Here is a 16,216-nt window from a genome sequence, read left to right as displayed (position 1 = left end):
TGGTTAGCGTGATTAGCTGCCACCTCCGGAGGCCCGAGTACGATTCCCGGCTCTGCCACGAAATTTGAAAAGTGGTACGATAGCTGGAACGGGATCTACTCAGCATCGGGAGGTCAACTGAGTAGAGCGGGTTTCAATTCCCAGCTCAGCCATCCTCGAAGTGGTTTTCCGTGGTTTCCCACTTCTCCTCCAGGCAAATGCCGGGGATGGTACCTGACTTGTGGCCACGGCCGCTTCCATCTCTCTTTCTTGTCTATCCCTTCCAATTTCCCATCCCCACACACGGCCTTTGCTCAGCATAGAAGTTGAGACTGCTTGGGCGAGGTACTGGTCCTCCTTCCCAGTTTTATCTCCAGAACCAAAGTCTCACGCTCCAGGCCATTGCCCTTGAGGTGTTAGAGGAGGGATCCCTCGCTGAGTCCGACGAAAAATCCAACTCTGGAGGGTAAACGGATTGAGAAAGGAAGAAAAAGCTAATTTATGTTTAAAAAATACCACTTTAAGGAGATCATGCACTCCTTAGGTTATACATCTTATGAATACCTTGCTTATCGTATAAAAGGTATATCTGGTGTTTGTACGGTATAGTGGCGTTTCGAAATTTCTATATTTTTGCACTATAAGGAAATGGTTCTAAAATCTTGGTGATACTATGCTTACAGTGGTGTCTCATTTCCTTCTCATTCCCATGTAAAACTGGTGCGTTATTGACTCACCTATATAATTTTAGTCCTTTATCAATACTATGCCTCTAATATCTAAAGTTGAGTTCTGACAGTTCTTAGAGGGAGGTTCGTTTACTGCCTGCCGGGGCGGGATGAAGGAGTGGGGTGTATGGTTGCCATGGAAACGAGTGTGGAGCGACTGCAGTTGCCATGGAGATAACTCTTCCGGCCAGCTCGTCTTGCTTGGAGTTGCCAAACCTCTCACTTCTGAATTAGATCTTGTCGCAAGTAGTTGAGATAACGGAACATGAGACCAAGTCAGTTACAGTCTGGCCAGGTAATCTACAACAGATCACAGCGGTCCGAATGAACGAGGGAACAAGTGAGCCGGAAGCGAGGGGTAAAATAAAGGAATGTGGCAACATCGTGAAATGGCATGTGCAATGTTCCTCCCTCCAGTCCTAGCTGTCAGAATACATCTTTAGTTATTAGAGGTATAGTCGTGATAAAGGAGATATTGGCACCTGTATATTTTGAGTTTATGAACGTTTCTTTTCTTTCCTTGACGTATATCTTTGCTGAACAGTAGTGGTCTTTGATTTTTGGTGGCTACCGATATTAGCCACATTTCTTAATGGCATAAAACATAATTTATTCACGATTATTTTTGCTTGAAATCATCATCGTCATACCCTTAAAGACATATACAATGTACACATCTAATTCAGCACGTTAGGGAACTTCCGACAACGCGGGTGTTTGTTAAGACCATTTTTAGCAATAAGAATGTATGATAAATAAATCATACCAGTCATTATTACACTTGGATGTACGCACAAAAATATATATTTCTAAAATTGGAGTTGAATTAATATATTGGAAGTGAATTGGCTATTGTGTGAGATATCCGTAAGAACATGAACTCTACGAGAACGCTTCCCCAGGGCACCGCTTTATCGCCCACGTTTTAACAAACGTCCTGCCATTGAATTTCTCCTTTAACTTAGAGACGTCATTGATGAATCCTGCACTTACTTCTTCTGTCACCAGATAATTTTCACTTCGTCTTGAATGTCTCTATGCAGGAAGTATAAAACGTTTTTAGAAGCCTAGGTCTCAGCAGTACGACCTAATAAAATAAAAACATATGACTTCGCCTGACATTTCCTTGAGTGCTACGGTCCGTGTGGAAACAAGCACTGGGAATGCTCTTTCTATAGAGTGTGAAAAAAGTGCTCGACACGGAGAGTTGGAAGTAGGAATGCATAAACGTTACCAAACGCTACACGAAAATCAATAGAGTATTCGTGATATGTCGCCGAAAGTAATTTTAGCTGTCTATAAATTCCATGTTTGAAGTAAGTCTAGTGGTATTACTTTCCTACAAATTATGTAGGTTTAGTAATTTCATTTGAAGGTTTACGTGGCCGAAGCCATTATTATCTAACGCTTCTTATAGTACAGATGGCATTAATTTATTTGCACTGTCAGACATTCCACCATTTCTGTCACGTTGGACAGTCAGTGATAATGATAGAACTTCAAGGTTTTTCTCTGTATACGGCACACACCGTAATCACCAAAACAAAAGAAAATATAATGTTTCTTAATTGCGTTTCTACAGTACGTATGAAACATGTTTATTACTTCCTACCACATATTGTTCATAACAATTTCTGAAGATTATTGAACTTGTATAATGAATAATGGTATTGCATCTACGTCCCACTGACTACTTTTTTACGGTTTTCGGAGACGCCGACGTGCCGGAATTTAGTCCCGCAGGAATTTTTTGCATATCAATAAATCTACCGACACGAGGCTGACGTATTTCAGCACCTTCAAATACCACCAGACTGAGCTAAGATCGAAACTGACAAGCTGGGGTCAGAAGACCAGCTCCTCGACCGTCTGAGCCACTCAACCCGGCATATTGAGCTAGTTGATGAACAAAGGTTGGTGGAAGGAGCCAAAATATGGCATTACCTTCTCGCGTCCCCGGTCGGGTGGGTGTGATAGAATACCACCCATGGTATACCCTGCCTGTCGTAAAATGTGACTAAAGGGGGCCCCTGGGGCTCTTACCTGATTCCTGGCATTGCCTCTATTTACTTGTATCAGGCTCCTCACATTAATCTATTTTATCCGACCTCCCTTGGTCAACGCTTGTGCTTGCGTGTGGAGGCCTAGAGAGTCTACCCCTTGGTGGCCCTTGTCTTTCTTTGGCTGATAACTTTTTTTTCTAAGTGTGGGACCCTTTCGCTTTATACCCCTCTGATTAGTGATAATAGAGGATGGTTGCCTAGTTGTAATTCCTCGTAAAACAATCACCACCACCACCGCTATATCTTCTAGCGTAATTGGGGAATAGTTGTAGATGGGTCATCTTTCTTTCTTTCTTTCTTTCTTTCTTTCTTTCTTTCTTTCTTTCTTTCTTTCTTCTTTTTTAATCCGTTTACTCTCCCGCGTTGGTTTTTCTCATGATCTCAGCGAAGGATCCCGCCTGCACCGCCTCAAGGGCAGTGTCCTGTAGCGCGAAACTTTTGGTCGGATGATATAACTGGGGAGGAAGGCCAGTACCTCACTCGGGTGGCCTCACCTGCTATGCTGAACGGATGCCCTGTGGGCGGATGGGAAGATTGGAAGGGATAGACAAGGAAGAGGAAGGAAGCGGCCGTGGCCTTAAGTTAGGTACCAACCCGGCATTTGCCTGGAGTAGAAGTGGGAAACCACGGAAACCCACTTCGAGGATGCCTGAGGAGGGAATCGAACCCCTTCTATTCAGTTGACCTCCCGAGGCTAAGTGAACCCCGTTCCAGCCCTCGTACAACTTTTCAAATAACGTGGCAGATTCGGGAATCGAACCTGGGCCTTCGGGGTGGAAGCTAATCACACTAACTACTACACCACAGAGGTGGACTAGGTGGGTCATTTATCTTGAAAACTGATTCGATTCCTTCAAACTGTCCCAGTATGTAGGCACCTGGGACAGGGAGATCCGGGGAGAATGTATGGTACGGAAATGCAGTTCCAAACTGTCGTTGCAGAAGGGTGACTTCCCAGAGGTGTGGACTGTAGCTTCATCTTGCTGAATCCATTGTCGTTAGTGGGAAGTAATTTTCTGGCGCGACAAAATCGGTGCAAATCCCACACGAATTGGGTGATAATGAGGTCCACTCTTTCTGTGGAGCATTCTTGACGAAATAAGGGGGCCCAATATCCCATGACCGGACGCGAAACACCTATTGAAGTCATCCATGGTTCTCGTTTGTGGCGACGGTTCTTGGGTGACATGTTGCCCCCTTTCGCTGTCATGAGACTGATCCCGTAGGACGGAACTTGTCAGCGACAGGTAATACGGTTCTGTTATTTGGTGCCTCCTCATACATTTGTTCCCAGTACTGTTCATTAACGTAAAGCAAACTCGGCCCATTCTGACGTCCCACTCCGTATGGCAGGAAATTATGTTTGACGGTAAACCCCTTCTCCTATTTTTTGAGCGTCGTAATTGAAGACCTCCCCGAAATAAGGATGTGCCCAACACATCAGCAATTTTTCAAGAGAGAGGAAAATTATTTTTGGGGTTTATTTCATTGTATACACTGCTTGAACCAATTGCATATGCAAGAGTGCAAATTAGTTCATCTATTCTCCTTCTTATCTGTTTACCATCCAGGGTTGGTTTTTCCTTCTGACTCAGCAAGGGATCCCACCTCTACCGCCTCAAGGGGAGTGTCCTGGAGCGTGAGACATTGGGTCGGATGATACAACTGGGGAGGATGACCAGTACCTCGCCCAGGCGGCCTCACCTGCTGTGCTGAACAGGGGCCTTGTGGGCGGATGGGAATATTGGAAAGGATAGACAAGGAAGAGGGAAGGAAGCGGTCGTGGCCTTAAGTTAGGTACCATCCCGGCATTTGCCTGGAGGAGAAGTGGGAAACCACGGAAAACCACTTCCAGGATGGTTGAGGAGGGAATCGAACCCACCTCTACTCATTTGACCTCCCGAGGCTGAGTGGACCCTGTTCCAGCTCTCGTACCACTTTTCGAAAAATTGCGTGGCAGAGCCGGGTATCGAACCCGGGCCTCTGTGGGTGACAGTTAATCACAATAACGACTACACCACAGAGGCGGACGTTCATCTATTAAAAACAATATAGTTTTAAAAACTATGATTGAACGAGGAAGTGATACAGTAGAAAATAATTTGCAAGTATTTGCATCCAACAGAAGAGAAATTCTGTCCATGTGCTTGGAACACAAATGATTGCAAATAATATATATATACAAATAGCTAGATATATATAGCTATTTCTTTTTACGTCGCACCGACACAGGTGGGTCTTATGGCGACGATGGGAGAGGAAAGGCCTGGGAATGGGAAGGAAGTGGCCGTGGTCTTTGTTTGCCTGGTGTGAAAATGGAAAACCATGGAAAACCATCTTCAGGGCTGCCGACAGTGGGGTTCGAAACCACTATCTCCCGGATGCGAGCTCACAGCTGCGCGCTCCTAACGGCACGGCCAACTCGCCCGGTGCAAATAATATTAGTGTAATAACAAAAAATAACAATAAAATTTCAAGAAAATATTTCGAAATATAGATGTGATTTCGTTTATGGCCTTTATTTACATTATCTGTTGCACCTGGTGATAGACTTTCACATGCACTGTCCAGCATCTTTACTGATGTTCCATCCTTACCTAACGGAGGACAAAGTTCTGCTGGCTGTAAACGAAATTGAACTTCAAATGTAAGACATAAGATGACACCACAGTATAGATGCGTGATGATATAGCCTATTTCCACTGAAATCTCCTTTTTCAAAAATGTATTGGTTACATCTTTATACCTGGGAGGTCTTCAATTGCATAAATCAACCCGACTGAATTCACAATATATCATACTAGCTGTAGTACCCGGCGTTGCCCGGGTAGTTTCTGAATATTTACCTTCAAGATTTGCATTACCAGTTAGTTATGTGTGAAGTGAATTTTTATAGAATTCCTTTTTGTCTTGCAGATTGATACGTTACGGTCTATTATGTAGTTTTAGAATTATTTAGATGTGTTTGATTTTAAGTTTGGATTATTTAATTTTCGAGTAAAACTTCGTCTTTATGGAAGCTCGAATCGACTGGGAAGTATTTGATCCTGTCAAAAATTAATAAATGATAACTATATGTAATTAGCCGTTGCACTATAGATACGATGTACAGGATTTCAACTGTCAATGAGACTGTCCCGCTCTCGCCCCCCACCCCTAAGAGATAAAAAATCTGGATTGTCTCCATTCATCTCAGTGACCCCGGAAACTGTAGATTTGATTATTTTATATCTCACTCCCCCCTCACCCTCACCCCAAAGGGGGCTGAACATGAACTTTAAAAAATTCGCAGTGTCACTATTCATTTCAGCGACCTCGAAAACTATGGATTCGATACTGTTCTAGAATATTTTATACCACCCCCCCCTCGCCCCCTGCCCGTAAGGGTGCTAGGGGTGTCTTACCCCCACGCGGTTTGTCTACTGATACTAATTGATTAGTGTACCAAGTTTGGTGAAATTGCTCCAGTGGTTTAGGAGGAGATGTGGCATTTACACACCCACACACACACACACCCAAGCACACACATACATCCATTTTTATATATAGTAAGAAGAATAAGATAAGATTTTTATATACCGTTTTTCGATCATTTATATATTTAACCCCCTTCGCCCCCCACTTGGACTTGTAAAATATCTAGAGTATTACTATTCATCTCAGAGACCCTGAAAGCTATGCATTCGAAACTGTTTTTAATTTTCTATATCTCACCCCCCTCCTTCTCCCCCCACCTAAAAGGGGGCTGAACTTGGACTTTAAAAAATTCTGGAGTATTACTTTTCAAATCAGCGAGCCCGAAACCCATGAATTCGACACTATTCTCGATTATTTTTATAACTAACCCCCTGACCCTCTCCCTTAAGAGCACTAGGGATGGCTTACCCCCACAGTGCTCGTCTCCCGATAGTAAGTAATACGTGTACCAAGTTTGGTTCAAATGGCTCCAGTGGTTTAGGAGGAGATGTGTCAGTTACACACATACACACACACACACACATCCATTTATACACTGACTGACAGAGCAAATGCAACACCAAGAAGGAGTGGTAAGAACTTTATGCCAATTGCAGGGTAGACGGACGTCACTGAGGTATGCTCATGATGTGAAATGCGCCGCTGTGCTGCGCACGTAGCGAACGATAAATGGGACACGGCGTTGGCGAATGGCCCACTTCGTACCGTGATTTCTCAGCCGACAGTCATTGGAGAACGTGTTGTCGTGTGCCACAGGACACGTGTATAGCTAAGAATGCCAGGCCGCCGTCAACGGAGGCATTTCCAGCAGACAGACGACTTTACGAGGGGTATGGTGATCGGGCTGAGAAGGGCAGGTTGGTCGCTTCGTCAAATCGCAGCCGATACCCATAGGGATGTGTCCACGGTGCAGCGCCTGTGGCGAAGATGGTTGGCGCAGGGACATGTGGCACGTGCGAGGGGTCCAGGCGCAGCCCGAGTGACGTCAGCACGCGAGGATCGGCGCATCCGCCGCCAAGCGGTGGCAGCCCCGCACGCCACGTCAACCGCCATTCTTCAGCATGTGCAAGACACCCTGGCTGTTCCAATATCGACCAGAACAATTTCCCGTCGATTGGTTGAAGGAGGCCTGCACTCCCGGTGGCCGCTCAGAAGACTACCATTGACTCCACAGCATAGAAGTGCACGCCTGGCAGGGTGCCGGGCTAGAGCGACTTGGATGAGGGAATGGCGGAACGTCGTGTTCTCCGATGAGTCACGCTTCTGTTCTGTCAGTGATAGTCACCGCAGACGAGTGTGGCGTCGGCGTGGAGAAAGGTCAAATCCGGCAGTAACTGTGGAGTGCCCTACCGCTAGACAACGCGGCATCATGGTTTGGGGCGCTATTGCGTATGATTCCACGTCACCTCTAGTGCGTATTCAAGGCACGTTAAATGCCCACCGCTACGTGCAGCATGTGCTGCGGCCGGTGGCACTCCCGTACCTTCAGGGGCTGCCCAATGCTCTGTTTCAGCAGGATAATGCCCGCCCACACACTGCTCGCATCTCCCAACAGGCTCTACGAGGTGTACAGATGCTTCCGTGGCCAGCGTACTCTCCGGATCTCTCACCAATCGAACACGTGTGGGATCTCATTGGACGCCGTTTGCAAACTCTGCCCCAGCCTCGTACGGACGACCAACTGTGGCAAATGGTTGACAGAGAATGGAGAACCATCCCTCAGGACACCATCCGCACTCTTATTGACTCTGTACCTCGACGTGTTTCTGCGTGCATCGCCGCTCGCGGTGGTCCTACATCCTATTGAGTCGATGCCGTGCGCATTGTGTAACCTGCATATCGGTTTGAAATAAATATCAATTATTCGTCCGTGCCGTCTCTGTTTTTTCCCCAATTTTCATCCCTTTCGAACCACTCCTTCTTGGTGTTGCATTTGCTCTGTCAGTCAGTGTATATATAGTAAGATTTTTATACTTCACCCTGTTTCCATACCCGCCCAAAGGAGCCCTATGAGTACCTTACACAACAGTATATTTTTTCCAGGTAGGAAGTCTTATGTGTACCAATTTTGGTTGGCAGCTATGCCCAAACGTACATGCATAATCTCGCTGCTCTAGAATCCTGGAGCTGACGTTGCCATGGTTACGGCAGTTCATTTCTTTTAACCGATTCCTAGAGCAGGGGTAGTGTGGTGCCAATATCTCCGTAACGGTTGGTTTTAGGGCCTTAAAACATGGTTTTCGGGCCCGTAGGGCTTACCGAGTTTTGTTCTTTGTGTTAAGAGGATTAAATTGAGCTTTGTCTCGTCCTTATAAGACAAATTCGATATTTTGCCTGTATTAGCCTATTATTTTTATATCCTCCCGTGCCCCCCACCTCGAATTGTTTTGAAAATAAAATACAGCCCATGTTACTCACTGGTTATGTAGCTTTCTATAGGTGAAGATGTTTTTAAAATCCGTTCAGTAGTTTTTGAGTCTATTCGTTACAAACAAACATACACATTTTTCCTCTTTATAATATTAGTATAGATTATTATATGCGGTACATGGCAGCCCCACGGTGTAGGGGTAGCGTGCCTGTCTCTTACCCGGAAGCGGCATGTTCCATTCCCTGCCAGGTCGGAGAATTTTACCTGTATCTGAGGGCTGGTGCGAGGTCCACTCAGCCTACGTGCTTACGATTGAGGAGCTCTTTGACAGTGAGACAGGGCCCTGGTCTAGAAAGCCAAGAATAACGGCGAAGGCGATTCGTCGTGCTGACCACACGACATCTCATAATATGCAGGCTTTCGGGATGAGCAGCGGTCGTTTGGTAGGCCACGGCCCTTCGGGGCCATGGGGTTTGGGTTTGGTTATATGCAGCAAATGAATGTTGGCAGCACATGATCAATAAATTGTGTCGTTTCTTTTACTGCGTACCGTATTTTATTATGAAAGCTTTTTATATTATATGAAATGGAAATGTAGTTTTCTGGGATTAACCATGGACGACGTGTGCACGTTATAAACGATCAAAACTATCCGGACACTGCTATGTTAACTTAATTATTGCCTAGATGTTACTACGGGCACCACTGAGGGCGCGATGTTGTTCCGTGCCGATTCGTCGCAGGCGTTTCACCAAGGCAGTCGAAGTAGTCAATGTATGTGGCACTGGTTCGGATTCGACGTAAAACTCGATCTAGCGTAGTTATGATCATGATATCAACAGTTATTCAAAATTACAAACTTGAATTTTAATTTCCTTCTTATAGATTAGAGGAGAGGAAATCAAAACCTTGAGATTTGCCGATGATATTGTTATTTTTGCAACCCGACAAAGATAAAAACAGGAATGATAATAAAACCCCATAAATATAACCAAATGTGCACAAGAAGCAAAATACTTACCATCGTGCAGGAGCAGTATTAACAAAACCAGCGTGGAGGGCACAGAACATAAGGGAAAGGACTGGATCGAGCTAACTACTTGAGGAGTTGCCAGGTCAAGATTGCTAAATGAAAGCAAGATTAATGTTTAAATAACTTGAACTTTACTTAAAATTAGGAAAAATTTAAACAGAATTTTGGAATGAAAACTGCAGAGCGAAAAAATAAATCTGTAAATAATGTCTTTAAATTATAGATAAAAATAAATTTTTAAAGCAAAATATACTATGAGTGCGCACTCGGATAACAACGTAAAATAATTTTTATGTAGTAATAAATAAGTAAATAGAAGAAAGATAAAAATTGTAATAATTCAACTCATTAAATTAGGAGACAAATGTCTATTTTTAGGATAAATAAAATCGTGAAAACACACTCAGATTACAAGCTACAGTTTGCCTTAGAATTAATGAATGACAATTGTTAAAACGGATCCGTGCATTAAATATTAATTACATAACTGGCCAGCTTTTCTTGGTGAGTAAGTATACTACAATTAATCACAATAAACTGGAATTTGCTTCCGGAAGCAGTACACAAGGATTTCAATCACCCCGAAACACGGAAACACACTCAATATTTAAGGCAACGATAGCAGACCCAAAAAAAGGTTCCACACGTAAATAATTGAAAGGACACAAGAGAAAATCGCACGAACCCGAATAAAAATATGTCTCAAATAAACTACAAATTACGAAGGGAAACACATAAAATTTCACCGACAACAAAACAATGGTACACACGAAGCATACAGCTTCCCAAAACGGAAGCCAACATCCGACTTAAAGAGACAATAGGCAAAGCCCACACAAAATTAGCGTACCGGAGATAAGATAAAAACATGGCACGCAATAATGAAAGAAGAAGGAAAGAAAAACGGACGCGAATAATCTGAGGAGGGCAAAATATCATCAAGAAATAGGGAACAAATTCCAGTTTATTATAACTAGAATATTACAATAATTATGTATAGTCTTTTAAATTTAACATTTCTTCCAACCAAAATATTAATAAAGGATTTAAATGCCGGTTACACAATTTTAATTTTAGGAGGCCTTGGAAAACGGTAATGGCCGAATAAGACCGGAAGTAAACCATCCCATTAAGTAATTAAACAATGAGCCATTACGAAAACAATACTAGTACATAACGTCTTTCAAAACGTTGTCAACAGTCCATCGGATGCCACAAATATGAACCAAGAAATGTAAAAAGTAATCCACCAACAAAATTAATAATAATAATAACTTTAAGAAACAGAAAAAGGCAGCACAACGATAATCTCAGTTAAATTAAAGTAATGGAATAATAGGTCTCTCACCCGCGCATATACCATGTTCCAGAATTACTCCATAAGAATAATTTGGATATAGAACATTACCAAAATCAGGTTATGTTACATTTTAATATTTAGCAGATACAATTTATATCATTAAAATGTCCGATGAAGAAGAAAGTCCAGCTTAATTTAATGAATAAACGGTGGTCGCCAGGTCCATAAACTATAGGCCTAATTTCAATTACAGTAGCGGAGTAGAGACGAAGTAATATTAACAGCGTTGCCAAAACATTTCTTCTAATATAATAGTTGTCGCAGATAGCTTGATACACACGTTCTTCTCCAAATAATCCGGCAGCAGAACAGTTTCGAAACAATTAAGTAGATACTTGTACTTACATTTTTGGGTGTCCAATTTAATATACTGTAATCCAATAGCTTACATTCTAGCTCATTTTGTAATGAAGAACCCTCCTTCAGATAGTTCGGTCACACTAATATAAAAAAAAACAGTAAATATGAAAACCACAACATTATCGCGCTTCAATTAAGGCAATGCCTTAATTAACGAGGCTATTAGCCTGGTTTATCAAACTCCACTCCAACAACTTTCAATCGCATTTTGTAAACAACTTCTCCAAACGCGTCCATCTTGGCGATCTGCCGGGAACAGACTGGCGTTCAGTGCAGTCAAGCTGCGGATCGCTCAGTTGAACATCGACACTGCGCACACTCAAGTCAAAGTTTGCTTATTGAGCCAATCAGAATTTCGAAGCAACCGACGTAACAATGGCAAGAAGATACATTTTAAATCGCCACAGTTTCAGGCACATAATTTAACCGCAATGCAAACAATGGCCGAGAATTGCAGATAAAAGTCCCCACACACAAATGTATATGTCCAACAAATGAGGGTATGGTAAATTATTGTCTCAATTTTATCTGAGACGATCTCGAGAAGTTGCTGAATGGTATGGATGAAGTCTTGGGTAAGGAGTACGAGATGAAAATAAATAAGTCCAAAACAAAAGTAATGGAGTGCAGTCGAACGAAGGCAGGTGATGCAGGAAATATTAGATTAGGAAATGAAGTCTTAAAGGAAGTAGATGAATATTGTTACTTGGGTAGTAAAATAACTAACGATGGCAGAAGTAAGGAGGACATAAAATGCAGACTAGCACAAGCAAGGAAGAGCTTTCTTAAGAAAAGAAATTGGCTCACTTCAAACATTGATATAAGAATTAGAAAGATGTTTTTGAAGACTTTCGTGTGGAGCGTGGCATTGTATCTAAGTGAAACATGGACAATAACTAGTTCAGAAAGAAAGAGAATAGAAGCTTTTGAAATGTGGTGTTACAGAAGAATGCTGAAGGTGAGATGGATAGATCGAATCACGAATGAAGAGATACTGAATCGAATTGGTGAGAGGAGATCGATTTGGCTAAATTTGACGAGAAGAAGAGATAGAATGATAGGACACATCTTAAGACACCCAGGACTTGTTCAGTTGGTTTTTGAAGGAAGTGTAGGGGGTAAGAACGGTAGGGGTAGACCAAGGTATGAATATGACAAGCAGATTAGAGCAGATGTAAGATGCAGTAGTTACGTAGAAATGAAAAGGTTAGCACAGGATAGGGTGGCATGGAGAGCTGCATCAAACCAGTCTATGGACTGATGACTCAAACAACAAGATTAGACTCGTTTCGTTTGCTCCTTAACCTTTCATTGATACAAATAGGATTTTAGTGGCTCCGGGATAGGAAAGCTCTAGAACTAGGAATGTAGAGGCTATGGTTTTAATTTTAGCCATGACTTCTTCTTCTCTTCCTCATTCCTGGACATTTTCCTAATTTATTGGAGTCTACAATTGTTGTGAATTTTATTTAATTTTACTATTCCTAATGCCAACTCTGTGTGGAGGAATGTTTTCACAACGCATGTTCCTGTGTTGGTTGGTAGTATGGTGTTTTGTATATAGATGAAGAGAATTGTACTAAGAAGTAACACAATTACCCAGTCCCCGAGGCAGAGGAATGAACTGTATGCAATTAAAGTCCACGAACCAACCAGAAATTCAAACTGGGGGTCCTCTGAACCGCAGACCAGTAGGTTGACCATTCAAGAAAGGAATCAGAAAGGCTTGGCCTGGATTAAAATATGAATTAATTTATTTATTAAACACAACGTGTACAATCAAGCTTTTTCACCACTCTGTCATTTCTGTGATTAGAGATTGAGGTCTGTTTACACATTCCGCTAAATGGTATTTAGAGCAGGGATTATTGCATTTCTTGCAGACGCAATCCTCCTTGGGTTCATGGAATGCCTCATTCTCACAGATCCTTCCATGAAACCCGTGGACAGCGAATCGTGTATATAGATGTCGAAGTTTGAAATTCGGTCCCTTCCAAGTTTCTGACTTCATTACATCAGTCTCCATTATTTCTTGGGGTATCTCGTCGGCTTTTTTCCGTCTCTCCGTCCGTTTTATATGCATGCGTTTCCGGTAGATAAAAATGTGCTTTATGTCTTCCATGAAGAAGGTTTCCTGCGCTATTTTTAGGCGTAGCTATTTCTTGAGAATTTTGATGTTAAGAGAGCTCTCTTAATAAATCTCGCTTTGATGCTTTCTAGCTTCCTAAGGTTGTTTACCGACAAGTAAGGCCAAATTAATTGAATACCATATGTGGCAGTCGACATAACGTTAATTTTGAATAGTTTCATCGCTGTTGATAGGGATAGGTTTTGGAGTTTGGGGATGTCGTATGAGACTTTCGTTGCTGCCGTAGCTCGCTCCTGTACATGTAGGGAGAAAGCAGTTCCAGTAGTTTGTAATACGACATTCAGGTATTTGAAGTTGGATACGAATTCTAAAGGTTCTTCTCCGCATTTTAATTGATCGATATTAGATATCCTTCCACCCCTTCTAAATTTCATAGCCTTTGTTTTGGAACTAAAAATATGAAAATTACAAACTATTCTACTGTTACTACGAAATATTTAACACTGCTTGCTATCAATTTATTGAGAACACTCACAAAATGTCTGCTAAATTGTTCTTATATTCTCTGTGTTGCCGGGATGGAAAGATTGGCAGTAATAGGCAAGGAAGAAGGAACGAAGTGGCTGTGGCCTTAACTTAGGTACCATCCCGGAATTTGCCCGGAGGAGAAGTGGGACACCATGGAAAAGCACTTCGAGGATGGCTGAGGTGGGAAATGGACCCCCGAGGGTGAGTGTATCCTATTCCAGACATCATACAACTTTTAAAATTTCGTGGCAGAGCCGGGAATCGAATCCGGGCCCTCGGGGGTATTAACAAATCGCACTAACCACTACATCAGTTAATACTAGTTTCATATTACACAGCCTACTGCACAACCAGGGTGTCTTTCAATTTAAATACTGATTTTCGAGAATTTCTATCCAGTTGTCTTAGGTTGAATTTGCCACAAAGAAACGAACAAACAGACACATATTGAACGGAGCTTATTTTCAACTCATATAAACCTAATCTTGGATAAAATGAAGTATGAGGCAAAATAACTCTATTTGTACATATTTCCCTATGGTATTGAGAACTGGAGTGGTTTAAACACTGACTAGGAGAGGCATTATAAATACAAAAGGAAAGTAATGGAGTGCAAGCGTGCATAGGCCTTAGAACTCGGGACCAGGGCGGCAAAAATAAAAATGTCTAATCCTCTGAAAACGAGTTTTTGAAATGCGCGCACTTCCGTTGTGGTGGTGGTGGTGGTGGTGGTGGTGGTGGTGATTATTCTTTTAAGAGGAAGTAGAACTAGGTAACCATCTTCACACTTCCGTTGTGCTCGAAAGCGAAAGCTCGCGACATCAGTAACGGAATTTTAATTTCCTTTATGCAAAACCTGTCGGTAAAATAATATTGCAAATACCACCACAATGAAGGAACTCGGGCCCTCGGTTCTGCTTACGGATATTAAGATGATTAGCATGCTACCATCTTGAGAGAATCCATGTTCTAGATTCTTGAAATGATCTACCTATTCCAGTTTTGTATTTTTATGTGGTATTCAGTCCCCGTCAGTTTCACCCCTACTGACATCACTTTAGTCTTATATTGAATCATGGCTGAGAAATGATATAATGGATGCAGAAATTTTCTCACGGCACTGGAGTGTGTATCGTAGAGATAGGTTAGGAAGGGTGGGAGGGGGAGTGTTCATTCTGGTGAAAGAAGAATTTGTAAGCTACGAAAAAGTTAAAGATGAGACACATTAAATTCTAGGTGTAAGGCTCATTTCTAAAGATAATAGGCAACTTGATATATTTGGAGTGTACAGATCGGGAAAGGGTAGCACTGACGCGGATTCGGAATTATTTGATAGGATAGTCAGCTATGTGGGAAACGACATGGAAAGAAATGTGATTGTAGCGGGAGATCTGAATTTGCCAGATGTCAATTGGGAAGGAAATGCGAACGACAGGAAGCATGACCAACAAATGGCAAATAAGTTAATATGGGAAGGACAGCTGATTCAGAAAGTGATGGAACCAACCAGAGGGAAAAATATCCTGGATGTCGTGCTGATAAAACCAGATGAGCTCTATAGGGAAACTGAAGTAATAGATGGTATTAGTGACAATAAAGCTGTTTTTGTGGTAGTTGAAATAAATGTGATAGAAAGGAAGGTCTTAAAAGTAGGACTGTTAGGCAGTACCATATGGCTGATAAAGCAGGCTTGAGGCAGTTTCTAAAAAGTAACTATGATCGGTGGAAAACGGTAAATAAAAATGTAAACAGACTCTGGGATGGGTTTAAAGAAATTGTTGAGGAATGCGAAAACAGGTTTGTACCTTTAAGGGTGGTAAGGAATGGTATAGACCCACCTTATTATAATAGATAAATAAAGAGACTAAGAAGGAGGTGCAGACTGGAAAGAAATAAAGTTAGAAATGGCTGTGGAAGAAAGGAGAAATTGAAGGAACTTACTAGAAAATTGAATCTAGCAAAGAAGGCAGCTAAGGATAACATGATGGCAAGCATAATTGGCAGTCATACGAATTTTAGTGAAAAATGGAAGGGTATGTATAGGTATTTTAAGGCAGAAACAGGTTCCAAGAAGGACATTCCAGGAATAATTAATGAACAAGGGGAGTGTGTATGTGAGGATCTTCAAAAGGCAGAAGTATTCAGTCAGCAGTATGTAAAGATTGTTGGTTACAAGGATAATGTCGAGATAGAGGAGGAGACTAAGGCCAAAGAAGTAATAAAATTTA

Source organism: Anabrus simplex, chromosome 7 (genome assembly GCF_040414725.1).
Source record: "Anabrus simplex isolate iqAnaSimp1 chromosome 7, ASM4041472v1, whole genome shotgun sequence".
Classification (NCBI taxonomy): domain Eukaryota; kingdom Metazoa; phylum Arthropoda; class Insecta; order Orthoptera; family Tettigoniidae; genus Anabrus; species Anabrus simplex.
This window is presented reverse-complemented; position numbering follows the sequence as displayed.